Genomic DNA, 14,953 nt, shown 5'->3' on the forward strand with positions numbered 1-14,953 from the left:
GTAGAGATGAGGTGAGGGAAATAGTAACTAATGTGCTTCTGCTTTGCCACATGTTGAATTCCATAAAAATTGATATTTCCAACACTCATTTTCTTCCTTGTGTAAATGGAATATTGCAAGATGGCTTGATATCTATCCATTAGGGGTGTTTGGTTTTGGGTACCCTGCAATTTTTTAAAGGAACCGGAACTGGCGGTTCCTTGAAATTTGGAACAAAAACCGAAACCGACGGTTCTGGTTCCTAGGTACCTAGAACCAGAACCTGTAACAACGGTTCCGGTTCTAGGTAGCCTGTAAAATTACATAACCCCCTAAAACTTTTTAAAATGGTAAAAAAACCTTAAAAACTTACAAATACCCCCCACCTGGCACTTGTTAACAAAAATAAAATTACAAATTATAAATTCAAAATTACAAACTTCATTACTTTGTAAAGGTAGATTCTTAAAAGTCAAACCAACTTACTTTAAATGTTATGAAATATAAATATAAATGTATTCACATTACTTTTTCGACAAAAGTTTTTATTAACCCCCCTAATCTTTAATTTAATTTGATTTTATATTAGTCTCGGTTCCCGGTTTCGGTTCCGATTCCTATACAGTAAAGGTTCCAAAAATTTGGAACTAGAACCTACCAGTTGACGGTCGGTTCCGGGTAGGAACTGGAACCAAACCCTGGGTACCCACCGATTTCAGTTCCAACCAGTTCTTTTGAACACCCCTACTACCCACAGTGCTATAATGGGTGGTTGGCGTTGACAGATACAAAGTTTAATCCTTCGCAAGTGCACGAGTCGCAATCATAGCATAGTGCATGAGTAAGGGTCGATCCCACAGAGACTGGAGATGCTCTTGCAATCCCAGTAACTATCCCTTGATGAATCAAAACGAGAATGGAATAAAGAAAACATATAAACAACATTAAAGTAAATCTAAATCTAACTATCTGCAAAGAATCCTGGGGCGCTAACTCCATCATAATTACCAGGCTACATCTTCATCATCAAACTATTATTCTTTCCACTCTATTCTAAGGTTCGTACATCTTCGGGTTAAACCTAGTACTTTTCATCATCTAAACTAGCTAGTGGTGTATATTCTAGTCCAAATAACGAAAGAACCAATTCGTATAGACACAAACCATCCATTCATAGTGCTAATCAAGATAGGTACAATGTCGCTCGCTCTAAGGGATTGCCATTGGCATTCAGATTTATCCTAGTATTTTCACTAATCAAACTAGCTAGTGGCATATAGTCTAGTCTGACAACAAAACCCATTAAGCACAAGACGATCTAAAGACAATAACCAACCTACACCCTGGGGGGTTACAAATCAGTCATTCCATACACAATCTTGTCTCATACAATCAATTAACTAACATCAAGGTTGATCAGGCCCTAATATCAACTAAAGATTGAATTAAATGCAATGAATGAATCTGGAACATAATAGAATGGATCAAATGATGAGAATGCAAAATGTTATATTTACCCCCCTTAATGTCTAGTCTTTTATACTTATTTGTTGCCTAAATATATTCATTATTATTCTATTTTGATTTAGGATGCAAATGGAGGTGTTAAATGCAAAACGGAACTAATTAAGTGAATTCGGACAGTTTCGACATTGTTTCGTAATCTGGGCATAAATCTCTCATCCAAGCTCCAATTGAGATGATTCAAAATGCTGTGGAATGTTAAGAAAGAGATCTACAACTTTAATGTTTTGAGTTTGGAGAGATACTCACTGAATCAAGGTTGTAATCGGGCTTGAATTTGACGCACCTGCACTGCCGACGTTCTGGAACATTCTGCCTTGTCATGCAAGTCCAATAGGCAGTTTATTATTGGAAGATTTGAAGACCTGTTGCATGCAAGTTACAGCTGGAATCAACACTTTCCTATTTTTTATTAAGACTTTATTTTATTTTCAATTACTCAAATTAGGATAAAGGTTATTTTGGGATTTTAGAATATTTTTAGGAGATCTAGATTTAGTAGAATTAAAATTCGAATTGGATATTGAGAGAGGGAGATCAGATTAGGGATTACACAGAGACACACACACATCTCCCTCTCATCTTCTTGAACTTTTCCTTTGAATTTTCGTGATGGCCATGAGTGGCTAATTTTTATAACTTGGTCAAAGGAAACAAGACCTCGGAATCAATAAACTGTGAGATCAATCTAGTTGTTTTTCTTTTAAGTATTCAATTTATGTTTGAGCATTGGATGTTCTTCTATGCATATTTTCATGATTGTTGCGTTTAATTACTAGGAGGCCTACTAGTTTATTAATTGTTGCAATCTACTGCTAAGTTAGATATCAAATCCGTAATTGTTTGATCCCTCTAACTTGTGAAGTAATTAGGGTTTAAGAATTTGCTGCATCAGGAATTATTAAGTCTTAAGAAGAACATTTGACTGAATTAAATGCAACCGCTTGAGTTTGTGTTGTTTAGCTTCATCGATCTCTCTAGGTCTTAAGGCTGCCACTAGATTAAATCTTTAGCGCTTGTCTAGGGTTGTTTAGTAGTAAGGTTAATTAGATCACTTGTTTCTTAATTAATTACAACTAAGGAGAGATAGGAAAATAGTTCCAACGGTGAATATTCATGGTATGAATTGATTTATTTTTGTATCGATGATCAGTTATAAGATTCCGATGGTGGATGTTGTCCTAGATCAAGTTTCGTTATTTGATTGATTTCGATAGTTTAATTTGAATTCTTTTTCCTGAAATTATTTATGTTTTACTCAAAACCCCCCAGCCTTGTTCACGTAACATTAAACTCAGCTAGACACTCTTCGTGGGAATGATCCCTACTCACACTACTACATGTATTTTTTAGGGTTTTAATTCTGGGTGCCTATGACAGCACGCCATCAAACAAATAAAATAAGAATAAAATAGTAGCATCCAATTAGATTACATCAAATCCCTAGAAAACAAACTACAACATGAAGGAAAAGAAACAACAACACATAGAACCATAATATGAAGAACAAAGGAGGAAAAGAGGAGGATAACCTCCTCTCCTCTCCAAGTTTCACCTTTCCAAGAAGCCCTAAATGAATTCTCTCCAAAATGTGTATATAAAACCTAAAACTTTCTAAAAACGGACTAAAACTGCCTTTATATAGTTTTTAGACAAAATGACAAACTTGTAAATACTGGTCACCGAAATTAGGGTTAGAAATGTGACATTTTTACATTATGCATGATTTGCGTCACAACACGGTTGAATTACAACGTGGCACATTTCTAGGCGATTTCTTCTTCGACAAAAACCGTATTACACCACGGCATAGTTCAATTGTGTTGCGGCGTCATTTGGATTTCGTTGACATTGTGTTGCGGCGCGAATTGTAATTCAATCTTTTTCGTCATGCCTTAATTTATCCAAACTTGAATGGGCCCAGGATGTTCGAACACCAACACAAGCACGAATAATCCATCTTTTTGCACCTGAACAAATAAAAACACACATAATGCACATGATTCCAAAAGATAACGAAACATGTAAAAAAATCACATCCTAAATCATGCATTAAACCTTAAATTCCTTATAGTTTCACCCCCAAAACACTAAATAAATCCATATTTCTAACACTCAATAGGCAGCAATCTAGAACATACAAAATATTGCTAAATCTAAGCAACACTATACAAGTACTTACTATCAAATGTCTTATGTTAACCACTAGAAATTTAAAAGGTAAAAGTCTTTGCTCCCTAAGACAGCCGGCTGATAAGAAGGATTGACTTAAGCACAATAGCCTCTTTGAATAGAATTGTAAACTAAACTGAGCATAGGATTCACATCTCCCCTCTATGGCGGTAGGTCAAACATATAAAAATCCATCCATATATAGCTCACGATGTGTGCCCATCCAACTCTCCCTTTAAGCAGGCATCAGGGATCTTGAAAAATATGAAAGATCTCCCTCTAAGTCATACATACAACTTTCATCGAATACGACATTCCACAAAATTCTATATGTATATATGAGATCGAGTACTTCGATTCATTCAATCATAATGCTTTAAGTAACTGCCTTTTGTAGAAATAATAGTTGCCTCGGCTACCACAGGCGCCCCCCCCCCCCCCCCCCCCCCTTCTGTCCCCCTCCCCCCTAAAGTCAAACTAGTGCTTGATGCTACACTAGGGGCTGTTCTGCTAGGTGCTAAAGCCTGTGTTTGTATATTTGAGCAAAGATATGTTGTAAATGTATAGTGGTATCTAAAACAATATTGTGGATGCCCTAAAGCACTCATGGTATCATTATGAAAACTTGTCAAGTATTAGGTTTCCTCCAAATGATCATAGAAAGAGGATTACTGAAAAATACTAAGCTATAAGCCTGTAAATGAGAGTCAATGAAAGAGTTCAAGGCATGGTGCTCTTTCAATGGAAGCCTTGATTAAGAGTTTAGAGATTCTTAATGTTCTCAGGTAGGAGTGAAAGGAAATGCTTCAAATTCTATCTTAACTCGTGTTTCCCATGTTTCACAAAATTGCGGGTCTTCTTTTTCATCTCCAATTACTCAATAATTTCCACAAGCACAAATTCCACTTTTAATAGGCCCAAAAAATTCTTTCCCCATTGGCCTAGCCAGGCTTTCCTTTCTTATCTGACTCTTGAAGAAAGACAGAAGGGAGAGTGAAGCAAGAGGAGAAAGAAAGGAAGTACAATAGGGAAGATAATGGATTTTGTAAGAATCAACATAACCACTCTTGGAGGAACAGTGGATGGGATCGATCCCACTCCCACACCCGGGGCGAAAGGTTAATGCTTTTTTGGTTCCATAAATAGGTTCATTTACGAAAAAGCTGTGAACTGAACGTGGAACTCAATATATATTGAGAAATGTTTTATCAGGATAAAGCATAGGCGCCAAGGTTCTTGATTATTAACATTCGCCCATCTAATCATGTTAAGAGACCTTTTATGATCATCTTTTCTACTTTCTTTGTGGTGAAAGCATCCTCCTCTTCGATCTTCCCCCTTTTGTTTTGGATGATAGAGTGTACCTCTGCTTTGTCATACTCTATGTTTCTTACAACTTCTGTTGCTCCGCTATTAAGCAATTCTATGTTGATGCTCTGTCTTATCCTCCTTAAAAGGCATGAGATGTAACAGAAGTCGTCGAGATCAAAGTAGGACTGACAATAGATGACTCAAAACTAGCATTGAAAGTAGATCCCTCTTCAGCAGTGCTTTCTTTCATAGACTTAAGGATTGCATTTGCATTGTTGGTGGGTAGCCCTAGTGGTAGAGTTCCTAGCTACCTTAACATTAGCTAGGTTTTCATCAATTTCACATAACATAAAAAAATTTCATCATAAGAAACAACCTAATTTCCAACCTCTTGCATTGCATTGCTAAAAGAAAAAAAAAATTCATATTCAAAAAAAGAAAGATTACTCTTCTGACTCGAAATGAACCTTTCTTGGTGAAAGAAAGGAATAACGATGAATTCCTATAGAGCATCCAGGAACAAGAACATACTTTTTCTGCTGAAGATAATTTTTTACTAAATATCTGTCTATTGTTTGTTCAAATTCGTAATAATCATTAGTAAGAACTTGAGTTTCTCTGGGCGCCTCTCATTTAACCTTTTTTAGGGCTTTTTGCACTCCGATGCCTATGAGAAAGTGGAAAAAATATTTAAATCTTGAGGTCTCATCTTCCTTCTTATCTTCACTCTCCGAATTTCGATTTGCACTCTTCTGGTACAAAGGCCTATGCTTCCACTTTCAGACAGTTCTAAAGGAAGAAGTTGAAAAGAAGGCACTTTCCTATTAAATTCCTGGTTTTCTAATTTTACTAAGCTTGCTACACTCTGATCTAATAAATTCAACTTTGCTTGCTTGCACATTATAGGTTGTTTTCCTTCCACTTCTCCGAGGGACAGGGACTATGACTTTACCTTTGGGGAAGAACTCTATGGGACCCCTCCCTCTAGAGCGCCTAGATAGTGAAAGGTTATTCCTTTCCAATGCTGGAAGCTAAGCAAAGTCACAAAGTTGGTTGACTATGCTCAAGCAGAGCTCAGGCTCGGAGGTGCTGGCTGAACTGGCCGCAGAGTTTAGGAACGAGCAAGACTATCTTGCTGAATGCAATAAGAATCGGTTGCTTCTGCAGTTGCCCACGCTATGATCTGCTGGTGAAGTGCTCAAAGGATTCGAGCTTGGATGTTGAGATCAAGGGACTCTATCCAACAACGAAATATGTTGTGGAACAAACTATAAATCAAAATCTATATATTTTGATTTAATTTGCTTCAATACAAGAGATTGGCCCTAAAGCAAGCTATGGTGGGTGCCAACCCCTTTCACTTGTTAGGAGTAGAGGCTGAAAAGAGCTCTTTGTATAGGTTGGATTTTCTAGGCTTTGCTTTGATGCTTACCAATTTAACTTCACCCTCTTGATTGAACACACGCTTAGCCACAATCTGATTGAACCCAAGATACTTCTTGGATGACACAAGCTCTACTCGAACTTGGACAGCTGAAAAACTCTTCTCAACTTACTAGCTTAAACTTCCTTCAAGCTTCACCAATGGAGCCACATTCCAACAAATACTCAACAATAAGATAAGATAAGATCATCAAAGTATGAACTATAAAAACTGAAAGGAATCTAACCAAATGAAATAAGCTCTGAAGAATTTCAGAGATCAAAGAATGGAAACATTCAAGTTCAAAAACACAAGGAAGATGTATTAGAATAGGTTCCCTAGAGCCAATCCTATTTTGTAAATTGATTTTTTGTAGAATTTTTACTGCTTTCCTCTGTGTGTGTGTGAGGAAGGCTGTTAGGGCCAAAAATCGTCTTGAGCCTGACGAGGCTCAATAACAAAATAAACATGTCACGGCCCAAGGCCTCAACCTAATCCCGATTGGGCCTATGCTTAAAATCACCTTGTGAACTACCCACTCTATGAGTTGAGCTATCCTATAAGTTAAGCTAAACTGGGTTTCAGCCCATTAGCCTGCAACAGTCCATAAATAGGAAATCATAATCATATTCTATTTCCTCTTTTGTTGAGATTCCTAATCTTACTCAAACTATTAAACTTAATTTGATAAAGTCAAGAAATCATATTTCTTTCTTGATAGGGATTATCTCCCAAAAGAGGACTCAGTGTCCTATTAGGACTCCAACCTCTTGGGTTCACTATAAAAACAAAGGCTTGCCCTCTCATTAAGGGGAATCTCCCATAGTCAATCTACACTACTCAAAACCATCTATTTGCTCCTAAAGTTCTTGCTCCCAAGAACCCGACGCCTTCGCCGTGGTCCTAGCTTCCGACAAGACTCCTGGTAATTCTTTATCTCCTTAATTCTTATCAAATAATCTCTTTCAGCCTTGCTGACTTGAGCGTTGGACTACCTACGACAAACACCACCCCAATGTTTTCTGGAAGCTTCACACTTGTCCTTTCATGTGTGCAGGTCTAGCGGATTGTCAGTGGCCTCAACCTCGAGGATCAGACCCTATTTTCATGACAATAAATTTTTTGCATCTATAGTTTGGCGCCCACCGTGTGGACTCTGGCAGTCATTTGTCTCACAAACCCTGCTACGTGAAGAAACTCTCCATGGCTGACAATTCTGATAACACTAATCTTGGCCTCGAGGCCAAACTGGAAGCTCTGACTGCCCTCATGCAACAGCATTCAGACAAGGTGGCTACACTAGAAGTTGAGAACACTGCCATTCGGACCGAAAATGCCTCCATTAGGGCTGAGAACCAATCTCTAAAAGAGAAGGTAAGTCAGTTTTATGATCTTGAGCTTTTGCCTTGTTAGGTACAACCAAATTGATTTCGTGCCTCGGTTCCATCTATGCAACCTCTCCAGACTCTAAAGCATGGACCCGCAATCTCAGATACAAGGTCACGCTAGCTATGTTCGTCATTACTTGACGATTCAGCCCTGACTGATAGGGAACGGGGCCGCCGATAGAGCCACTCTCGATAGATCCGCTTCAAGCACAGGATCAAGGCATCCAAGTGATAGAAAGCCCACCACAAGAACCACTCATCCTCACCATCCCATCCCACCTTCAATCAGTCATCCCTACCCAAACTCCATATGGCTCGGCTCATCCTCGCAGGTTGAGCGGTCCCCTACTCCTTCAAACTACCCCGCTCGAGTCCATCCATCCCAATGGGCCAAACGAATCCCAAATAACACCCCTTACAATCCATGTGGGGCGAAACAGCTAATCGGTCACGAGGGGAGTCATCCAACTAGAGGGAATGAATGGGGATCGAAGCTACCAAGCAGCGCATAACAGAGTAATCCATCAGACTACACCACGCAGATTGATCCACCAAAACACATCAAGTGCAAATCGCGCGGCCAACCAAGTTAACCAAGACGACCTAGTGGTATCCGCATCTCCCATGGAGTAGATATTGGCCAAGAGACTGGCCGACATAGAGGCAGTGATGAGGCACATACTCGGAATGTCAATCCTACTAACAAAAAAGAGACAACCTCACTACTATGTCGATTCACCCTTCGTAGACGTAATCACACTAGTTAAGATACCACATAAGTTCACCTTCCCCAGCATGAAGCCTTATGACGGCACAACCGACCTAGATGACTACATAATCTCCTACAAGCAGCAGATGTTTGCTGTGTCGATACCCCGAACATTGAGGGAAGCTTGCATGTGTAAAAGCTTCGGTTCAAGCCTCTCTGGCCAACCTCTTCAGTGGTATACTAACCTCCTAAACTGTTCAATCAACTCATTCGCCCAGCTCACCGACACCTTCGTTGAACAATTCACCAGCAGTAAAAAGCTCGAGAAACTATCGATCGATCTGTACAAAGTCCATCAGAAGAGGGGGGAGCTGCTGAGAGAATACATCAGCAGGTTCTACAAAGAAAAAATCTTTATCCCCTCCTGTAACCCAGAGACAGTAGTAGACGCCTTCAGAAAGGGTCTCCTTTCGGATAGAGAACTATACAAAGACCTGATAAAGCTCGGTTGCACCACGATAGAAGACGCCTTAGCTAGAGCTGTAATTCAAATAAGGTGGGAGGAAGATGAAATGAATCGGATTAAGCATGCCAAGTACGATGACAGTCCCTAATGGCCGAACGATAGAAGGTCAAAGTCCAGATCGGTTGAGCCCTGTTACCAACCCCTTCCACGCAATCTGAACAAGGTTAAGAGACCATATGACCGCCCGCCAATTAGAACTGACAACATACCATCTAGGTGAAGTCAATACAAAGTTTCGGAGTACAACTTCAATGTCGAACCAACCCAAGTCGTGGCAATCATGAAAGGAATGGGACCTAGCGTTAAATGGCTGAACAAGCTCAATCTCAAAGCAAGGAGGGACACGACCAAGTGGTGTGAATTCCACGACGACCATAGTCATAACACCGCAGACTGTATCGGCTTGTAGTTAGAAGTCGTCACGTTACTAAAGAGGGGACATCTCCGAGATCTGTTGACGGATAAAGGGAAGAATGCAATCAACCAAAAAAGCTCGAAGGAAACATCTCTCTCCCCCCCCCCCCCCCTTCCCTGCGAGAACCTATACCAAAAGGTTTCTGCTCCATTATCTCTAGTGGGTCAGAGATTAGTAGGGTAAGCCACTCCTTAGCCAAGCGCTACGCCCGAGCCAACCATCACCTAGAAGTCTAATCCATCCATCCACCCTTCCGGCTACACACCAACCAGGTAATCCAGTTCGAAGATGATGAGCTAGTCACCTTAGCTGCCCCACATCATGAAGCTCTAGTCATCTCCCTCCAGATCGTAAACATCCTGGTCAAGAGAGTATTCATAGACAGGGGATCCTCAGCAAAAATCCTCTTCCTCGAAGCAGTAAAGGCCATGGGACTGGACGAAACAAACATTAGCGGATGACCAACTATACTGGTAGGGTTCAGTTCCAAGAAGAGGTACACCATAGGAGAAATTGCTCTGCCTGTTTACACCAGCGGAGTCAACAAGCAAACCATCTTTCTAGTGCTCGATTGTCCTTTACCATACAACGTCATCTTAGGCTGACCTTGGATCCACGACATGCGAGCTGTTCCATCCACCTTCTACCAAACCATCAGGTTTCCAACGAAATAAGTAGTAAAGGAAATCAAGGGCAACCCCAAGGTGTCTAGAGATTGCTACAAAAACGCCTTCAAAAGCAAAGGTCACGCTTTATAGGAACTATAGTCTCATCCAACCCTTCCGATCAAGCCAGATCAACCATCTATAGAGGAGTTGGATGAAGTATAGATACACTCGGATGACCCCAAAAAGAAGACCCAGATAGGCTTATGCCTTGGGCCCTAAATAAGAGAAAGACTCATAGAATTCCTCAAACAAAACCAGACTACTTCGCTTGGTCCCATGCAGACATGACAGGAGTCAGCCTAGAGGCAATCGTCCACCACCTCAAAGTAGATCCGGATCACCCCCCAGTGAAGCAGAGGCATAGGAAATTCGCACCAAAATGCAACCGGATCATCAATAAGGAGGTCGACAAATTACTGAATAATGGCCTAATCAGAGAAGTCCATTATCCCGACTGGTTGGCAAACGTGGTGGTCGTGAAGAAAAAGAACGGAAAGTGGAAGGTCTGCATAGACTTCACGAATTTAAACAAAGCATACCCTAAAGACTTCTTCCCGTTCCCGCATATCAACATGATAGTCGATGCGACAATAGGCCACAAACTCCTAAGCTTCATGGATGCCTTCTCAGGGTACAATCAAAGTTTGATGCACCCGAACGACCAGGAAAAAAAGTCTTCATTACAGAAAGGGGGACCTACTGCTACAAGGTGATGCCGTTTGGTCTCAAGAACGTCGAGGCTACCTATCAGCGGCTAGTCAACAGGATGCTCGCTGAACACCTTAGGGACACCATGGAAGTGTACATCGATGACATGCTCGTCAAGTCCCTCATGGCCGAGCAGCACCTCGACCAGCTTAACCAGGCATTCAATGTCCTAAGGAAGTATAACATGAAGCTGAATCCGGTCAAATGCTCGTTCGGGGTTTCATCAGGGAAATTCCTGGGATACATGGTAACTTAGAGTGGGATAGAAGCCAACCTCGACCAAATCCGAGCGATCCTCAACATACCATCACCAACTTACATCAAAGATGTCCAGCGCCTGGCAGGATGAGTAGCCGCCTTGAGCCACTTAATCTCCAAATCCATCGACAAGTGCCACCATTTCTTCCACACACTCAAGAAATCTAAGAAGTTTGAATGGACCCATTCCTGCGAGGGAGCATTGCAACAGCTGAAGAGATACCTAACCTTCCCTCCACTACTTTCCAAGCCCAATGATGGGGAAAAACTTTATACCTATCTGGTGATTTCAGAGACAGCAATCTCAGTAGTGTTAGTTCGGGAGGATACTATGAAGCAACTAGCGGTCTACTATAAAAGTAAGTCACTCCTCGACGTAGAGACATGATACAGTCAGTTGGAGAAGCTGACACTCGCCCTTGTCCATGCATCCAGGAAGCTCAGGCCATACTTTCAATGTCATTCCATAGTCGTACTCACCTCCTTCCCACTCAAGAAGATACTAAACAAGCCAGAGTTATCAGGCCAACTCACACAATGGATAGTAGAGCTTAGCGAGTTTGACATATCCTTCCAACCATGCACCGCCATCAAATCCTAGGCATTGGTAGACTTTATTGCTGATTTCGCCGTGAACACCATCTTCCAAGTAGAAAGAGAGTTACTTTGCATGAATAGCGGATCGCCTTCAAAGTGGACTCTCTCAGTAGATAGCTCAAGCAACGTGAACAGAAGCAGGCTCGATATTGTACTTACTACTCCAGAAGGAGACGTCGTCCAACGGGCCATGCGATGTGGCTTCAAATGCACTAATAACGAAGCTGAATACGAGGCTCTCATCGCTGGACTCTCCCTAGCCAAAGAAATCAGAGTAAGGAAGCTGGAGGTAAAGTCCGACTCCCAATCATGGTCAACCAGCTACAAGGCACTTACCAAGCCTGCGACTCAAAGATGACAGCCTACCTAAACCTGGTCAAAGAATTGCAGACCACCTTCAAAGAATTCTCCATCGCCCAAGTCCCAAGAATGGAGAACACCCATGCTAACGCCCTTGTTAACCTCAGCTCAGCCTTTCAATGTTCCTCCCAGTCATCCATCCCTCTGTTATTTCTCTAATGGCCGACTGACTGGAAGGGAGGATCAACGAACAAGTCGCCCGAAGAAGTAATGGACATCGAACTGTCTAATACCTGGATGACTCCAATAGTAAAATACTTGGAACATAATGAGCTCCTAGCTGATAAGAATAAAGCACGCTGCCTAAGAGCGAAAGCCGCCAGGTTCACTATAAACGAGGGCCAGCTCCTTAAGAAGTCATTCTCTGGTCCCTACCTTAAAGGCATAAGCCCATAAGAAGCCAAACGAGTTCTCACCGAACTCTATGAAGGCGAATGTGGAAACCACACCGGGGGACGCAGCCTTGCCCACCGGGTAATCATCGCTGGCTACTATTGGCCAACTATACGCACTGACTTAGCAGTTTATGTGAAGAAGTGTGATAGTTGTCAAAAGTTCACCCACGTTTCACACCTTCCACCCGAACGACTCAACTCCATTCTCACACCTTGGTCGTTCATGAAGTGGGGAATGGATATAGTCGGAAAGCTCCCGACAACTCCCGGGCAGCGGGTCTTTATGTTAGCGGTCACCAACTACTTTACTAAGTGGATCGAAGCCGAAGTACTCACACAAGTTAGAGACAGAGAGGTAAAAGCTTTCATCTGGAAGCATGTCATCTGCAGGTTTGGGATACCGAAGGAAATTGTCACCTACAATGTATCTCAATTCATCAGTTCACGCTTCAGAGAATTCTGCGACATGTGGGGAATCAAGCTCAGCTTCTCTACCTCCCGTAACCCCCAGTCCAATAGCCAGGCCGAATCATCAAATAAAACTATCATGCAGACTTTAAAGAAACGTCTGCAGAAAGCCAAGGGCGCATGGGCCGATGAACTACCTACAGTCCTTTGGTCCTACCCGACGACAACCCGTTCAGCTATAGGTGAAACTCCTTTCTTCCTCACATATGGATCTGAAGCAGTCATCCTAGCCGAAGTATCAATCTCTTCCACTAGACTTTAATGGGCAGACAGAGAAACCAACAGCCAGAACCTCTGCCACAACCTGGATGCCATCGACGAACTACGCAAGCGGGCAGCCATTTGCAACGCAGTCTATCAACAACAGGCTGCCCGACACTACAACCGTAACGTTCGAATCAGAACTTTCAAAACTGACGATTGGGTCCTTTACAAGGTCTTTCAAAACACTAGGGAGGTCAACTCTGGCAAGCACGATCCCACTTGAAAGGGTCTCTACAAGATCGCCAAGGAAGTAGGGAAGGGCGCCTACCGACTCCAAACTCCCGAAGGCAAAGACAATAGCAATAGTTGGAATGCAGTCCACCTCAAACATTATTACTTTTAGTTTAACTATTCCATTAACATTTCTGTTTTTTTTTTTTTTTTTTTTTTTTTAAAAGGATGAGTGGGCCTCTCCACCTCCTTCACCATCAGTCGGTCTCATAGCCCGAGCACAATAAAGTATTATTCAGCAATAGAACTGTTTACACCTTTGATCGGCCTAGACCGATTCATAAATTTACACCTTCGATTGGCCCAGACCGATTCATAAGTATTACACCTTCGATCGGCTCAAACCGATTCATAAGTATTACACCTTCGATCGGCCCAAACCGATTCATAAGTTTACACCTTTGATCAGCCCAAACCGATTCATAAATTTACACCTTTGATCGGCTCAGACCGATTCATAAGTATTACACTTTCGATTGGCCCATACCGATTCATAAGTATTACACCTTCAATCGGCTCAGACCGATCCATAAGGTTACACCTTCAATTGGCCCAGACCGATTCATAAGATTACATCTTCAATCGACCCGGACCGATTCATAAGTATTACACCTTCGATTGGCCCATACCGATTCATAAGTATTACACCTTCGATCGGCTCAAACCGATCCATAAGGTTACACCTTCAATCGGCCCAGACCGATTCATAAGGTTACATCTTCAATCGGCCCGAACCGATTCATAAGTATTACACATTCGATCAGCTAAGACCGATTCGTAAGTTTACACCTTCGATCGGCCCAAACTAATTAATAAATCCACGCCTTCAATCGGGTCAGATCGATTTGTCGATTCACACCTTAGATCGGCCTAAACCAATTGATAGATTTACATCTCCGATCGACCCAGACCGAACAGAAGACTCATACTTCCAACTGACGAGTCATCGACCCAACCCACTAGACAGTCCACACGACTCAACCACTTGGCCTTGTCAAAATCACAGCACAAACAGTCTGTTCAACCTCTAGTGCATCTACAAACAAACAAGTAATCAACTCATTCATCCACAAGGAAAGCAGCAAAACAGAATCACAAGTATAATATAAAAGAAGCCTCAAGCAGCTATGTACCAAGTACAAAAGTAAGGCACACACGCTAGGGAAGGGCATCGCAGGCCCCAAAAATACATGAGCAACAATAAAAGCTAAGTATCATCGGTGCGAGTCGTCTCACCCATCTCTGACTCGATCACCTTATCACCGGCCCCAAACTCGCCCCTGCAGCCTGGTCGCCCATATCCTCTGTAACTGATTGCCCCAGTTGGCTAGCAAGGTCGAACACCTGCTCATCGACCCGGTCCTCCGTATGCCCAACTCCCTCCTCCTCTATCATCTCCTGCACGGGCTGGATGTCCTCATCCAGGTTCTAGTGAGAGGTGTTCCTAGCCTTGTACTCGAGCATGAGCTTTCCCTTGGCCCTAATTATGGCGTCATCAGCAATGCTCAGGCACTGCTCCTTCAAGGACTCGACCTCTACAGTCTTCTCGGCCAGCTC

The sequence above is a fragment of the Pistacia vera genome, unplaced genomic scaffold (genome assembly GCF_008641045.1).
Source record: "Pistacia vera cultivar Batoury unplaced genomic scaffold, PisVer_v2 Contig840, whole genome shotgun sequence".
Classification (NCBI taxonomy): Eukaryota; Viridiplantae; Streptophyta; class Magnoliopsida; order Sapindales; family Anacardiaceae; genus Pistacia; species Pistacia vera.